General features: G+C 51.3%; 1 protein-coding gene across 2 annotated transcripts in view; it reads right to left on the reverse strand.

The window, feature by feature from the left end:
* CLYBL (citramalyl-CoA lyase) overlaps positions 1-16,691 on the reverse strand; it is a 460,951-nt gene that overhangs the window by 234,620 nt on the left and 209,640 nt on the right. The gene's annotated exons all lie outside the window — the stretch shown is intronic.

The following is a 16,691-nucleotide window of genomic DNA, read 5'->3' on the forward strand; positions in this document are numbered from 1 at the left end:
GGATCGTTCTGGGGTGATACGAGGGATTATTACAGCAGTTATAAAATGGAGTGGCTCTCACTATTAACTTACTTCAACTGCCATTTAAGAAAATTGTATAAGTCCAATTATAAGGTAAGGTGTATTCAAGATGCAGCAGACGCAGAAACTCCTTGAAATTATGCAAAGGTTGCGACTGGTGTCATAGCTGACTGGATTAGTACATCGGTATGCACAGCTGACATGCTGGTTTGAGAAAGCTTAATCACCTAGTGGTATTGCGGTGATACTTGGGTGATAATAACGCGCCCAGGGGATGGGGACGACTCGGCGCCCGGGCCTTGTTGTTGCCTGACTCTGGGGGATGTCGCGATGGTCGGCTCCCGGGCCCGTACCCTGGGGTCACTCTTAAAAGAAGGGGAAGTGTTATATGGGATAGGGAAATGTTCGTGACGCCACCCGTGGTGTCTGGTGAGGATCACCAGGGCTGCTGCAGTCCTCTGAGGCCGGTGGTCAGGCAGCTTAGTTGGTGCAGCTCCCCACAGGTGGAGCGGGGCCTCATGGCAGTGTAAGGAGGAGAGATGCAGGTCAGGAGAAGAACAGGCACACTCACAACAGTTCACTTCAGTACCTGTACTGGTGGTGTTTTCAGGCACGATCCAGGGCACTGTAGGGTGAAGGGTGCATTTCAGGACTCTCCCCAGTGAGTGGGTGTGGGGCCTCCTGTTTCTTGCCTTTTCCTGGTAAGTTTATGACCGGCCTGGAGCTAGGCCTAACTTGGTCTCTGTCTGACACCTGCTGACCTGGTGGTAGGGCCTTCTATTGGAGATCACACTCCCTGGTCTCTTGGGCCTCTGTGATTCCTGACCCTGGGATAACGGTCAGCTTCTGGTGTTCCTGGGACATGTAGTTCGCCAGGGGTTCCGGTTGTTTCTGCTGGTCCTAGAGATCCTTGCAGACACAGACCCGATGTCCGGTATATGGTCTTGGGGTGAGCTGGCTAAGCTCCTCTGCCCTCTATGTAGCTCGCTTACTCCACTCGCCTTCGGCCACGCTTGGGGCTCTCACTAGGCTTCACACTGGCAGTAGGCCTTGCTACTCTTCACCGCTCTTATGGCGTCGGCACGCCTTGGGCTCACTAACCTGAGCTCCCTGAGTCTGGGCTGGACTGACTTTCTCACAGACTTCACTCTCTGTGGACTCCAGACTTAGACTGAACTGCCTAGCTCCACCTTCCCTTTTTATATCCCTAACGGGCTCCCTCTGGTGGTCTGAGGTGGAAGGTGGAGGTGTGTGAATGCTATGAGGGCCTCTTGTGGAGGAATCCGTCCATGCACCCCTCTAGGATCTGTGGCACCAAGGCGCAGCAGGGCGCTACATTCCCCCCTAGCAAAGCTCAGTACTCCCGGACTGAAGTACTTTTTATAACAACAATAACTCTTCCCTTCATGGGAGGCACTTGGCTTAAACGCTACATATGACACATTATAAATAATAAATAGATATATACAATTCAATAAGCAACCCCAGAATTTAAGTCTCTTCCGGTGAGGTTCCCCGACAGGATGTCCATCTCACAGGGTAGAGTACTTGGTAGCTTGTCCAAAGCAAACCTGGCGATCCTGAGTTGGACCTCCGTTAGTGCCACCCAGACAGGTTTTGCTTCTGAGGTCACCTAAAGGGGCATTCCAGGGAGTGCAATTATTTACAAGAAGCAGTTTTTGGGCTGCACACAGTCCTCAGCCACAAAGTCCTTTATATACCCTTACGGGTAACTAGAGACCACAAGGGAAGTGTCCATATCACTTAAATTTTCCATTATAAGGCAAAACACAAGTTAAGAAATTCATGAAAATACACCATATAATACCCCAGGGGCAACTATTTACACTGTCAGAGTTCTCTGTATCTGACAGGGGTCTGACCTCGTGTGCTACGTGTCGACTTACGTGGTACTGGGATGCGTGAGGCACTAGTGTTTGCACTACCTCCCATTCTGTCAGTTCTAAGTGTTAGGGGACTGCAGGGTTGCCTTAACCTCTCTAAGGGACTGGCAAGTATACCATTGGCTGGGCCTTCTTGCTCTGCTCCAACCGGGGATCCTTCTTCCGGGGATTCTTCTTGAGCAGGCTCTTCTGAAGCACTTACAGATTCTACTTGCTGAGGAGGGTCTTCTGGCTGTTGAAAGAAGTGGATCACAGGTATTATTACAGCTCCTCCTAGTTGAGGCCAATCTGCCGGGAAATCTCCTAAGTCAGTATGGAGTACTGCTTTTTTAGGCTCCTCCGGTAGGGTGAGAGGCACTTCTTCTTGGGGCTTTAGCAGGTCTGGACACAACTTCAGATGGTCTCTGGATACCGTTGCAGTCGTTATTCCTCCGTCTTTGCTAATTAAACAGGTCTTCTTGTTATCAAATCTTGAATTTAATACAGTGTAGGGTTCTCTCTCCCACTGGTCATCAAGTTTGTGGTTTCTCCTTTTCCTCTTTAACACCACTTCTCCTGGTGTGAAGGGTTCTGCGGGCGCACTTCTATTGTAGTGGGCTTCCTGCTTGTCCCTTACCCGAGTGAGACTGTCTTCGACACAGGCCTGTACTCTTCTGTACTGCTCCTGTCTGGTCGTGTCCCAGTCCTCAGTGGACATATCTGTTCTACTACACCAAGCTCCAGGTCCATGGGCAACTTCCCGGGTCTTGCTCGCATGAGATATGCCGGAGTACAATTGGTGGAACTCACAGGTATGTGGTTGTACAGATCTACCAGGTCAGGTAGTAGGTCTGGCCACTGATTTCTCTCCTCTAGTGGTAAGGTCTTCAGCAGGTCGATGACGATGTTATTCATCTTTTCACAGAGACCGTTGGTTTGGGTGTGGTACGGTGTAGTCTGGATCTTTTTACACCCGTACAGATGGCAGAACTCCTTGAACAGTTCGGCTTTGAAGGCTGAGCCTTGATCTGTCAGCACCTGCTCCGGGTATCCATGGGGTCTGCAGAAGTGTGCTTGGAACGTCTTCGCCGCAGTCTCTGCCGTCAGATCCTTGACGGGGGCGACCACCAGGAACTGGGAGTAGTGATCCACCATGGTCAGGGCATAGGAATATCCTGACCTGCTGGGTGACAGCTTGACATGATCCAGGGCCACGATCTCCAAGGGTCGAGTCGTCTTGATGGGTTGCAGGGGTGCCTTCTGGCTGCTGTAGTCTTTTCTTCTGAGGCTACAGGGTCCACAATTCCGGCACCACCTCTCAATGGAACTGTGCATTCCTACCCAATAAAACCGACACTTCAGTAGGGTCTCTAGCTTCTTCCAGCCAAAGTGCCCCGCTTGATCGTGGTAGGCCTCCAACACCATCTGGATGTCTGTCTTGGGCACCACTATCTGCCATACCATCTCATTGGTTTTGGGGTTGACGTACCTCCGGCACAGCTTCTCTCTATAGATGAACAGCTGCCTCTTCTCATTCCACAGCTGCTTGGCTTGGAGAGACGCTTCCTTCTCCAGGGAGGAACCTTCCTGGGTTATCAGTTCTTTGATACGGCTGACAACCGGGTCGCTGTCCTGGGTCTCCTTCCAGCTGTGGTGAGGCAGGGGGTTTAACGTCTTACCGCGATGCCTCCTGTAGGCTCGTTCCTACTGGACCATTCCATTCCGATGAAAGGCAGGTAGTTCAATCTCCTCCAGGTCATCCACTTCTTCTTCAGTGTCCGACTGGTGAGGCATCCTGGACAGGGCATCGGCGTTGGCGTTCTTGCGGCCCGTCCGGTACTTAATAGTGAATTGGTAGTTTGACAGCCGAGCCATCCATCGTTGTTCCATGGCTCCTAACTTGGCTGTCTCCAGATGAGTCAAGGGGTTATCAGTGAAGGCAGTAAACTTACTGGAGGCTAAGTAGTGCTTGAACCGCTCGGTGATGGCCCAGACCAGGGCCAGGAACTCCAACTTAAAGCTGCTATAGTTCTCCGGGTTCCTCTCGGTCGGGCGGAGCTTCCTGCTTGCATAAGCGATCACCTTCTCTCGGCCATCCTGCTTCTGACTCAGTACAGCTCCTAATCCTTCGCTGCTGGCATCAGTGTACAGCAGGAATGGTTGGCTGTAGTCTGGGTAGGCTAGGATCTCTTTGCCGGTCAGGATCTCCTTCATCACATTAAAGGATTCATCTTGCTCCTTACCCCACTGGAACGGGGGGTTTCTGCCTCTCCCGGACTGTCCTACCAGGAGATCTCGCAAAGGCGCCGCTTTCTTGGTATAGTCCTTCACAAACCTCCGGTAATACCCGACTAGTCCCAGGAACTGACGTACCTCCTTGAGGCTCTTTGGCTCCGGCCATTTCTGGATGGCAGTGACCTTCTCCGGGTCTGGTGCTACTCCCTCTGGACTAACGATGTGCCCCAGGTACTGTACCTTTCGCTTGAACAGGTGGCACTTTGAGGGCTTCAGCTTCATCCCATACCGGGATAGCGACTCAAATACCTCCGCCAGGTGCTTCAAGTGGTCCTCATACGTTTTGGAGTACACTATCACGTCGTCCAGGTATAGTAGCACAGTCTCGAAGTTGCGGTGTCCCAGGCAGCACTCCATCAATCTCTGGAATGTTCTGGGGGCGTTGCAGAGTCCAAACGGCATACTATTGAACTTGCAGAGTCCCATCGGGGTGGAGAAGGCCGTATTCTCCCGATGCTCCTCAGCAACAGCCACTTGCCAGTACCCACTAGTGAGGTCAAGGGTGGAGAAGTAATTTGCAGACTTTAAGGCAGCCAGGGATTCCTCTATACATGGTAAAGGGTATGCATCTTTATGTGTAATGCGATTTACTTTTCTGTAATTTACACACATTCTCATGCTTCCGTCCTTTTTCCTGATTAGAACTAGGGGAGCTGCCCAGGGACTACAACTATCCCTTACTACCCCTGCCTTCTTCATGTCGTGCAACATCTCCTTTGCCTTCTGGTAGTGTGCTGGTGGTATAGGCCTGTAACGTTCTTTGATGGGTGGATGGTCACCTGTGGGGATATGGTGTTGAACCCCCTAAATCCTCCCGAAGTCAAGTGGGTGCTTACTGAATACTTGCTCGTATTCCTGAACCACCTGGTGCACACCCTGCTTCTGTTGGGCAGGAGTGGTGTCTGTCCCAACATGGAGCTGTTGACACCAATCCTCCACCTGGGTTCCCGGGTCATTATCCTCCACTTCGTCTGGTGAGGTTAAGGACTCCGCCATGTGTATGGAGTTGTTATCTACTGTGCACAATTTGGCAACAGTGGCATAGCGTGGTAATCTAACCTCGTCCTCCCCATAGTTCAGAAGACGGATGGGCACCCTCCCATTGCGTACATCCACTACCCCTCTGGCAGTTAAGAGTGTAGGTCTATGCTCTGAGCCAAGGGGCTCTACTACCGCCTGGTAGCTCAGTCCTTTGAGACCTATTGCTGCTCTACACCAAATCAGCATTTCACTCATCGGGGGAATCACAATGGGTACCGGGTCTGTCACCCGTACATTACCAATTTCACCGCCTGTTAGCTTTACCTGTTGCTGGTACATAAGGGCTCGGATCTCTTTCTGCAGCGCCCTTCTCTGCCCTGGTCTGGCAGTGTCAGCTATGTGTTGGAGCAAGAACAACACTTCTCCCAAACAGTTACTAACAATATTTGTGCTAAGTACCATATACAAGTCTGTATCATCAGGATTAGTCTCTACTACAATCAGTCCCTGGTCCTTCAGTTCCACTCTCCCCACCTTTACTGCCACATCCTTAACCCCGACTAGGTTAAGGGGGAGGCCGTTTGAGGCATAGATGGAAACATTTGGATCTGGTGGATGAAGTTAGTCTATGGACCAGAACCTTTTGTAGAGGACATCAGGCACGATGGTTACCTGAGATCCTGTGTCCAGCAGAGCAGGTGTCGCGAGGCCGTCCAGCACGATGGACAAAAGAGGTCTTCCTCCCACGAACCTACGGTACCAGTTTGATGGGCCTGGTTGGTCTACTCCTGGGTGTCGGCCCTCGGCCCCAGGGTTTGCTCATTTAAAGGACAGCTCCGGACGGCGTGACCTGTCTTTTGGCAGCAGTGCCAGACAGGGTCTTTCGGCGGGCGGCGTTGGTCGCTGGTCCTCCCAGGGGGTGACATTGTCCTCCTCTTCCTTCTCATCCAGGGGACATCCTCAGGGCTGTCGGCTAGCAAGATCCTTCCTTCCTCCTCGGGCTCCGTCCGCAGCTGCAGGGCACTCAGTACAGTGGTCAGGGCTTTGCTCAACTGACGCACTTCAGAGCGCAGGCTGTCCAGCTCACTAGGGGACATTGCTGGAACCTTGGCTTCAGCAGCCACCGGGGAAAAGGTGGACGCTGCAGGCACTGGGGAGGCCGCACCCTGGTAACATTGGATAGCAGTTGTTTCCAGGGGTTGCAGTCCTTTTATAGCCATGTCCTTAAGGGTGTCAAAGGTGGCATCTGGATGATCCAGGGACCACCAACGCGCAGTCCTGCTCTCCTCTTGAGACCTCAGTCCCCGGATAAACTGTTCCTTCAGCATTCTATTTTCATCATTGATGCTGGTTGGACTAACCTGTTTCAGAGCTCGCAGGGCCCCTTGTAAACGCCAGGCATAGTCCCGAACACTGTCCTCCGGTTGCTGAGAGCAGTTGTAGAACCTCATCCAGAGGTCTGTCTCAGTACGATTCTCAAAGACAGTCTGTAACTTTTTAAAGATTGCGGACACTGACTCCTGGTCTGCGGCCGACCAGGTTTCTACTTCTCGCTCCGCAGCACCAGTCAATTGTTCCAATACAACAGCGGCTCTTTGCTTGCCTGTCATAGAGTACATGTCCAGTATACCGCATATTTTCCTTTTAAATCAAGACAGGGTATCTGGTTTGCCGCTGTACTGGGGGAGCCACTTCGCTCCTGGTATGTACGGTAGGGCCATGGGTATGACAGGGTTACAAGCCCTGCTGGTGGAGCGGCTGCTCCGGCCTGCTCGGCGCCGAGCGCGGGTTGAACATCAGGGCGGTTAACCGGTACTCCGGCGTAGTGCTGTTCTTTGGACATTCTGGCGCCCCCCTAGCGAACCGTGGCCTACCTTCTTTTCTTTTCTTCCGGTCGGCCGCAGCTCCGCAAGTGACGGTCTTCCTTCAAGACCTTGCGTCGCTTGCGTCCTACGTCAGAGCGCTCAACGGGGCTCCTTCCAGGACCTGGCGCTTCCTGGTTTGACGTTGAGGCGTGGGGCGTGTCCGGGGCTTCGCACCTCTCAGTTTTCCCGCGGTTAAGCCCTTCTTCCCACTCGGCAACACAACAATGGCGGCAATCTTCGCCACAGTTAAAATACACAGTTTTTGATTAAAGGCGCACAGTACCCGGTGGCAACGGGCACAACACTCCGTCGTTGCAGCGGGCACGGAATCCTGTTCGTGACGCCAGGAAGAGTTGACGCGCCAAGGTGATGGGGACGACTCAGCGCCCGGGCCTTGTTGTTGCCTGACTCTGGGGGATGTTGCGGTGGTCGGCTCCCGGGCCCGTACCCTGGGGTCACTCTTAAAAGAAGGAGAAGTGTTATATGGGATAGGGAAATGTTCGTGACGCCACCCGTGGTGTCTGGTGAGGGTCACCAGCGCTGCTGCAGTCCTCTGAGGCCGGTGGTCAGGCAGCTTAGTTGGTGCGGCTCCCCACAGGTGGAGCGGGGCCTCAGGGCAGCGTAAGGAGGAGAGATGCAGGACAGAGAGGACCCAACCGGGTCAGGAGAAGAACAGGCACACTCACAACAGTTCACTTCAGTACCTGTACTGGTGGTGTTTTCAGGCACGATCCAGGGCACTGTAGGTTGAAGGGTGCATTTCAGGACTCTCCCCAGTGAGCGGGTGTGGGGCCTCCTGTTTCTTGCCTTTTCCTGGTAAGTTTATGACCGGCCTGGAGCTAGGCCTAACTTGGTCTCTGTCTGACACCTGCTGACCTGGTGGTAGGGCCTTCTGTTGGAGATCACACTCCCTGGTCTCTTGGGCCTCTGTGATTCCTGACCCTGGGATAACGGTCAGCTTCTGGTGTTCCTGGGACATGTAGTTCGCCAAGGGTTCCGGTTATTTCTGCTGGTCCTAGAGATCCCTGCAGACACGGACCCGGTGTCCGGTATATGGTCTTGGGGTGAGCTGGCTAAGCTCCTCTGCCCCCTATGTAGCTCGCTTACTCCACTCGCCTTCGGCCACGCTCGGGGCTCTCACTAGGCTTCACACTGGCAGTAGGCCTTGCTACTCTTCACCGCTCTTATGGCGTCGGCACGCCTTGGGCTCACTAACCTGAGCTCCCCGAGTCTGGGCTGGACTGACTTTCTCACAGACTTCACTCTCTGTGGACTCCAGACTTAGACTGAACTGCCTAGCTCCACCTTCCCTTTTTATATCCCTAACGGGCTCCCTCTGGTGGTCTGAGGTGGAAGGTGGAGGTGTGTGAATGCTATGAGGACCTCTTGTGGAGGAATCCGTCCATGCACCCCTCTAGGATCTGTGGCACCAATGCGCAGCAGGGCGCCACATTAACAAGGGATAATGCAGCAGTTATAAAGTGCAGTAGGTCTCACTAATAGCTTATTTCAGCTGCCATTCAAGCAGATTGTATAAATCCAAAAAATAGAATAAAGTGCGTATAAGATGCAGCAAAGGCAGGAATTTCTTGAAAATATACAAATAGTTGTGACCGGTGTCATAGCTGGCTGGATAAGTACACTGATGTGCACAGCTGAAGTCCTGGTTTTGAAAAAACTTGATCACAAAGTGGTATTGTGGTGATACTTTATATATGGCTGGCTTTATTTACACTTACAAGCGCCACTCTTTATACATTGTACTATTATTTTTTGCCTGCTTTGATGTCATCTATTGGGATGCTATTGTTATTTACTACTATTTCTAGTGCTTTTCTAGATCTTGTGTCAAAGTGTATTTGATGCTAATATATATATATGACGCGCCGCCTGGGCCGTGGTGTACTCGGTGCCGGGCCTGTCGTTGGTAGGGGAGATGTCACAGTGGCGGTGACCCGGTCCATGACCCAGGGTGGTCAATTAAAAGGGGATTTATAGGTTTTTATATTTAATGTATAAAGTTTGTGACGCCATATGTGGTATGCGGCTAAAGGGAGCCGCCGCTGTGGAGCAGGTCCTCTGGAGCTGATGTTAGTGCAGCAAAGCTGGTGTGGCTCTCCACAGGTAGAGCTTAGCTCCAGGGCAGTGTAGATGTTATAGGTTGTGCTGGGCGTTGTAGTGCAGGGGGTGATGGCGCAGGCAATAATCACAGAGGCAGTGGGGTGCAGTCTTCAGAGTTTACTCACAGTTGTTAAGTTCCTCAGGTTACAGGTTCCTGACTACAACCTCCCATGTTGTACTGCGTTCACCAGGCAGGGGTTCAGCAATCCCTCAGGTAATTCAAGAGTGCCTGACAGGACCCCTTTCTATGTGCCTTCCTCAGTCATTTTCCTGCGCTGGCTCTTGCCCTCTTGCCCTGCGCCTCGCAACCAGTGTCCCAATCCAGTAGCCTCGGGTCTTGTCGGGCGACCTGCAGTCCCCTGCACCCTATGTGGCCACCTTTTCGGCTATATAGTTGCGGATGTTGCCACTGCACCTTGCAAGTAAAGCAGCCTCCGGTTCCTAGCTGAGCCTTGTAGTTCTCCACTAGTTTAGGGACTGGTCCCCTCTGCAGCTCGATCCCTCCACCGCCTGGCAGATTCGGGCGTACGGGTGGCCTCCAGCAGTGCCCGCACCCCTGGGATCCCTTCTGTTCCGGGAGCCTTTCTCCTGCTCCCCCTCCTCTTCCTTCAGTCCTGGGCCTCTCCTCAGGCCCGCTCTGGAGCAGAGATCTTTCAGAGCCTCTGCTCCCCTCACTTCCTCCTCTGACTGATCTCTCTGACTGAACTGAACTCTCAAGATGGTTCCCCCTTTTATATCACTCCCTTACAAGTGCTCCCCTAAGCTACTTCCTCCACCCACACCCACTACATGGTTCCCCCTCACTAGGTTCCCCTCCACTCCAGCCAGGGACCAGGGACTGTGCTCTCCCTTAGGAGCAATCTCGCCCTGCCCTACTGAAGTGGACGTGTTGGATGCAGGTGTTAGGGTCCCGGGCAGCACTCTATCCTTACCTGAGAGTGGTATACCACACCTCTGGGTGAGATGCAGTACCTCTGCGGCAACTGAACCCGCAGGGGCTCCACATATACACTGTTGCAAAGTCACTGGTAAAGTGCTGGAGGGGACATATGTTTCCCTGAGGCTATTAGCTTCAGTGAACTAAAACCGTTAAGTTTCCTCCAGCATGTTATTTGTTGAGAGGGGTTAATCCACCATTTGTAAAAGGGCGTGTTTTTATGAGAACAATCATACAGCGGGCGGGAGGTTGTCCTCCATATCTCCACCTCAGGGTGTGGTCTGGGGTTTAAATACTCGACCTGCTGAGGCATTCAGTGTTCAGTGTCTGGAGAAGTTAGCTCCAGAGAGGAGCTTGTGTTTGTTTTCCTGAACCGTGTCGGCTGTTCTAATCCTGTGCGGGCGAACCCCCACAGGCCTATGGACTGTACTACCTTATTTTCTTCTGTTTACCCGTTATGCCAAGATAGGCCTGTTTGGTTTGATGGACTTGATAGTGGTTTATGCCATGTTTATTAGTAAACCACTCAGAAATTTAAAGGAACAGCATTCCTGCTTCTACCTCCGTGTGTAGCTGAGAGAGCGATCTACCACAGGTGGTGGAGAATGTGGGCAAGATCCCCAGGAGCCACATGTAGCAGCTGAAGACAAACCGCATGTCCTGGGTAAAGGCAGCCATAAGCCAGGAAACAAAGACAGAAGGTATGGAGGACCTGATCAAGCACCTGGTGCTAGCTAAAGCAGGAGAGAAGCAAGTTGGTATTGCAACAGATCCACCAACAGCAGCAGTAGCAACAAGACGAGCTTCGACAGCAGCAACAGCAGATGGAAATGTTCAGAGATGCAGTTTGTGGGAGGCCAGCAGCCCATCCCCCAACTCCAGGTGATGACTCGTACGTCTGGAAAACGGTAAGACGAGCCATGCAAAAAATGACCCCAGGCGATGACGTGGAGGCATTTTTGACTGTGTTTGAGAGGGTGGCAGAGTGGGAAAAAGCTACCACCGGAGCAGTGGTCAGAGGTGCTGGCCCCCTATCTGACTGGTAAGCCCAGAAGGCTTATTATGACCTGGCCTTGCAAGATGCCCAGGAATATGTTAAACTAAAAACTGAGATACTGGCACGTGCTGGAGTGACTATGTCAGTCAGAGCCCAAAGGGATCACCCCTGGGCGTATTATGGTGATAAACCCCCTTGCTCCCAAATGTTCGACCTTCTGCATCTTGTCAGAAATGGCTGCAGCCGGAGTCCTCCACTCCAGATGGTTGAGCGGGTTGCCATGGACAGATTTGTGCACTCTCTTCCCAGGCCAGTGCAGACCTGGGTTGCGCAAGGAGACCCCCGGAATGCGGATGACCTGGTCGGCCTCGTAAAAAGATACCAGGTGGTCGAGAGGTCCTTAAGGAAGTTGGGTGGTGCTGCATCCCCATACTGGGGTACCCAGGGGGGCCCAAGTCCCAAATGAGGGGTAGTAGAGCCACAACAGGGGAGAGTCCATGGTCCCAAGGGGTTGCTGAGGGCTTACCAAAGGCTGCCGGTAAAGATTCACTCTGCTGGAGGTGTCACGGTCCTGGACACATAGCCGCCCTTTGTCCGATGTCCTCTGAACAAATGGACTGCAGCATTGGGAGGCGGTGCTCATACTATGCCTATCCCGCCTGCAGTGTGGACTATCAGCCCGGTGAAGGGGCTCAGTCATGTCCCGTAACCATAAATGGGGTACTGGTGTCAGGACTTTTGGACTCCAGGAGTTTGATGACTCTGGTAAGGGCCACACTCCCCCACCAGTTGATCCCTGGGAACACGTGGGAATCCACTGTATCCACAGGGACACCAAGGACTACCCTGTCACCCAAGTGACTATAAAAATGAACAGTGGTACTGAGTCCCATGAGGTCGGGGTAGTCAGAAACTTGTTATACCAAGTTATAATCGGGTGGGACTTCAGGCTGTTCTGGGACTTGTGGGGAAAGGCGGGGGTACCCACTAACTCAGACTGGAGCCGGTTCGTCCATAAAGAATCCCCATTACAGTCAGAGGCAGATGAGTTCGCCATGTGTGTCCTTGCTGGCAATGAGGACGGGACAGGGACCCATGAGGATGAGATTCCTGAACTGGGGTTTTCTGGTGGGAATTTTGGTACCACGCAAATGCAGGATCTTACATTGAAAAATGCATTTGACAATGTGACGGTGATAAATGGGGTTGCTCAAGACCCGGGGACTGACATCAGGTTCCCATATTTCACCTTAAATGAGGAGCTGTTTTATCAGGTCACTAAACCAAGAGGGGAAGTGATAGAGCAGTTGTTGGTGCCAGGTCCCTATAGACGTAGGGTATTAGATTTGGCCCATTCGCATGTCTTAGGAGGGCATCTGGGAGTAGACAAAACCCAAGAGTGTTTTTTGCAGAGGTTCTACTGGCCTGGGTGTCACCGAGACATTGTTAATTTCTTCCGGTCTTGCCCTACTTGTCAGCTAACTGCTCCCGTGTCCCACTTCCGGAGTCACCTGGTTCCGTTACCCATTATAGAGGTCCCATTTTACCGAATTGCTATGGACCTTGTAGGACCCTTAGTTAAGTCCGCAAGGGGTCACCAATACATACTGATTGTGCTGGACTATGCAATACGGTACCCAGAGAAGGTACTATTAAGAAACTCCTCTGCCAGGAGCATAGCCCAAGAGCTGGTACATATCTTCTCCTGGACGGGCCTGCCAAAGGAGATCCTGACAGACCAGGGAACTTCTTTCATGTCTAAAGTGATGAGGGAGTTGTGTAAGGCGCTCCAGATTACACAACTCAGGACGTCCGTGTACCATCCGCAGACAGACAGCCTGGTGGAGAGGTTCAACAAGACCCTAAAGTCCACGCTTAAAAAGGTCGTTGAGAAGGATGTCCAAGACTGGGAATGACTACTCCTCTACCTGCTATTCTCCATTAGAGAAGTTCTTAGATGGTCTTAACGGGGTTCTCACCCTTTGAGTTGCTTTATGGACGGCACTCTTGGGGACTGTTGGACATTGCGAAGGAAACCTGGTAAGCCAAGGTAACACCCCACCGGAACATCATTGAGCATGTGGCCCAGATGTAAGACCAGATCGTGAGGGTGATACTGCTTGTAAGAGAGCCCTTTTCAAGCACAAGAGGCCCAGGCAAGGGTCTACAATCGGTCAGCGAGATTGAGGCAGTTTAGCCCTGGAGACCGGGTGTTGCATGAAATCTTGACAGAGCCGCATGTGAGGGTGAATTAAAGACCGTATTGGATTCCTGAAGCCCGCTGTGAGGTGATCTCCAAAGAGGTGAGGAGAATGTTGAGCCTGGGCGTCATCGAGGAGTCAAAGAGCGGCTGGTCCAGCCCCATTGTCCTGGTGCCGAAGTATGATGGAGATTGGCAGTTCTGTAATGACTACAGGAAGCTGAATGAGGTGTTGATATGATCTAAAACATGTACTAAGGAAAGATAGGGGAAAGCTGTCCCTACAGTAAGACTAAGCTGAATCCCTACGATGTAGCAGGCTGCCTGTTCCAAGCGGACAGACCCGCCTTAGTCCTCGACTAGTCTGAACGAAGACCTATAGCATTAAGGGAGGGGTCCCTAAAAGAACTAAGGACTAGGACAAAATGGGACACCTCCTAAACAGAGAAGTTGTTGCAGAACACAAAAAGACAAACTGACAAAAAGGTACTAGAGGTCCCAGAAGGACCAAGCTAACTGACAGAGAAAGGCACAGAAGCACCTGGCTAGAGAAACAGTCAAACACTGAAGTCCAGCACAGCCAAAAGGGCGGAGCTGGAATAGAAAAGGCAGATGGTCACGTGACCGCAAAACACAAGATGGAAAAAACAAACAGGAGGGTTCTAACAGTACCCCCTCTTTTATGAGGATCCTCCGGATCCTCCAGGCCCAGGCCTATCCGGAAACCTCTTGTGGAAAGCTTTAACAAGCCTAGGAGCAGAGACATCATCTGTCCTTACCCAGGAGTTGTCTTCGGGACTGAAACCCTTCCAGGAGACAACATACTGTAATCTCCCTCTATGCCATCTATAATTCAAGATACGAGAAATTTCATATTCGCCGTCTTCCACCACAGGAGGAACTGTGACAGCGGAATCCCTATCTGATACATCAGCCTTTTTCAAAAAGGAAACATGAAACACAGGATTAATCTTCCAGGAAGTAGGGACATCCAACCTAAAAGCAGATGGGTTAACAACCTGAAGCACTTTAAATGGACCCACAAACTTAGGACCCAGTTTTTTAAAGGGAATCCTCAACCGCAGGTTCTTCGAGGACAACCAAACCATGTCACCCACAGTGAACAAAACCTCCTTAAGTTTCCTGTCAAAATACTTCTTGGACTTCTTGTTAGCTTCTTGAAGGTTGCAACGTACATTAGTCCAAACTCTCTCCAAATCACCGGAAAAATTCTCCTCCTCCGGCACCACCGACCCCAATTTGGAGAACGAACCAAAAGACGGATGTCTCCCAGTACAACATAAAAAAGGAGAACACCCAGCAGAGGAGGATGTATGATTGTTAAGAGCAAATTCTGCGAGAGGCAGAAACTCAGACCACACCTCTTGATTGTCCACCACAAAACAACGCAAAAACTGTTCAACATCCTGGTTCTTTCTTTCAGTCTGTCCATTAGACTCAGGATGATAACCAGACGAAAATGACAAATGGACTCCCAACCTGTCACAAAAAGCATGCCAAAAGCGAGCCACAAACTGAGGTCCTCTATCAGAAACAATATCCGGGGGAACGCCATGGAGCTTGACAATCTCCTTAACAAAAGCCTTAGCGAGTGTCTTGGCACAGGGCAACTTAATGAATGGAACCAAATGACACATCTTACTAAAATGGTCCACGACCACCCAGGTGACAGTAAAACCCTCGGACACCGGAAGATCAGTAATAAAATCCATTGTGAGATGCGTCCAAGGCGCACTAGGAATCTCCAGAGGGCAAAGCAACCCCGCAGCAGGAGTATGTGAAGCCTTTGACCTAGCACACACAGTACACTGACGCACCCACTTGATGACCTCCCTCTGCCATTCCGGCCACCAAAAACTGCGACTGATAAGTCTCTTAGTCTCCGAAATTCCTGGATGACCTGCCAACCGAGACTCATGACACTCCACAAACAAATCTCTCCTAAAGGCTCTAGGCACGAACAACCTCCCATGGGGAGTGTTAGATGGAGCATCATCTTGAGCTTTCAGAATCCCATTCTCCAAAATGGAGTCCAATGACGCCACAACAACTCCTTTCTGTAAAATGCTCTCCTCCTCGGCACCGACCGTAGGAGAGAAGCTGCGAGATAAAGCATCGGCTTTAACATTCTTAGTACCAGGGATATAGGTAACAGAAAAATGAAACCGAGAAAAAAAAAGTGCCCACCTAGCTTGACGGGCATTCAAGAGCTTGGCAGCATCCAGATAGATCAAATTCTTATGATCTGGGAAAACCTGAATAGGAAATCTAGCGCCTTCCAAAAAATGACGCCAATGTTAAAACGCGAGTTTAATAGCCAGCAACTCCCGATTTCCAACATCATAATTCAGTATGGTTTCCGAAAAAAATTTCGAAAAGAAGGCACAAGGATGTACTCCACCCTTGTTCTCCTGAGACAAAACTGCTCCGACCCCCACCGATGAAGCATCGACCTCTACCGAAAAAGGCTTGGTCTCATCAGGCTGCATAAGGATAGGGGCAGAACTGAACCTCTCTTTGAGATACTCAAACGCTTCAATGGCCTCAGTAGTCCACTGGGCCGTATTCGCACCTTTCCTGGTGAGATCTGTTAGAGGTTTAACAATTACAGAAAAATTCTTAATGAATTTCCTGTAATAATTGACAAAACCCAAAAATCTCTGTATAGATTTCAAGGACCTGACGAACGTCCCTCCGGTGAGTGAGAAGATCCGGAGAGAAGACCAAGATGTCGTCCAGGTACACCACCACGCAGGAGTAGAGAAGGTCACGGAAGATGTCATTGACCAACTCTTGAAAGACGGCGGGAGCGTTACAGAGACCGAAGGGCATTACAAAATATTCATAGTGGCCATCCCGGGTGTTGAATGCCGTCTTCCATTCATCCCCCTGACAGATACGGACCAGATTATACGCCCCACGGAGGTCCAGCTTGGTGAAGATTCTAGCCCCCCTCAGACGGTCAAATAATTCAGGAATGAGCGGAAGGGTGTATTTATTCTTCACTGTGATCTGGTTAAGGCCTCTATAGTCTATACAGGGACGGAGTGAGCCGTCCTTCTTTTTGACGAAGAAGAAGCCTGCTCCCGTCGGGGAGGTAGATTTCCGGATAAATCCCTGGGCCAGATTCTCCTCAATATATTCAGACATGGACCGGGTCTCAGCAGCGGACAAAGGGTAAATACGCCCATGGGGAGGAGTAGCGCCGGGCATCAGGTCAATTGGGCAGTCGTATGGTCTATGAGGGGGTAATGTCTCTGCTTCTTTTTTATTAAAGACGTCCGCAAAAGACCAATAGGGAGCCGGTAGGCCGGGTAGATTGGCTGGGGTAGGAGAAGGACGAGCAGGATGAACGGGAACTAAACAAGTC

Source organism: Phyllobates terribilis, unplaced genomic scaffold (genome assembly GCF_046119375.1).
Source record: "Phyllobates terribilis strain yellow unplaced genomic scaffold, ASM4611937v1 Scaffold_2__4_contigs__length_985480577, whole genome shotgun sequence".
Classification (NCBI taxonomy): domain Eukaryota; kingdom Metazoa; phylum Chordata; class Amphibia; order Anura; family Dendrobatidae; genus Phyllobates; species Phyllobates terribilis.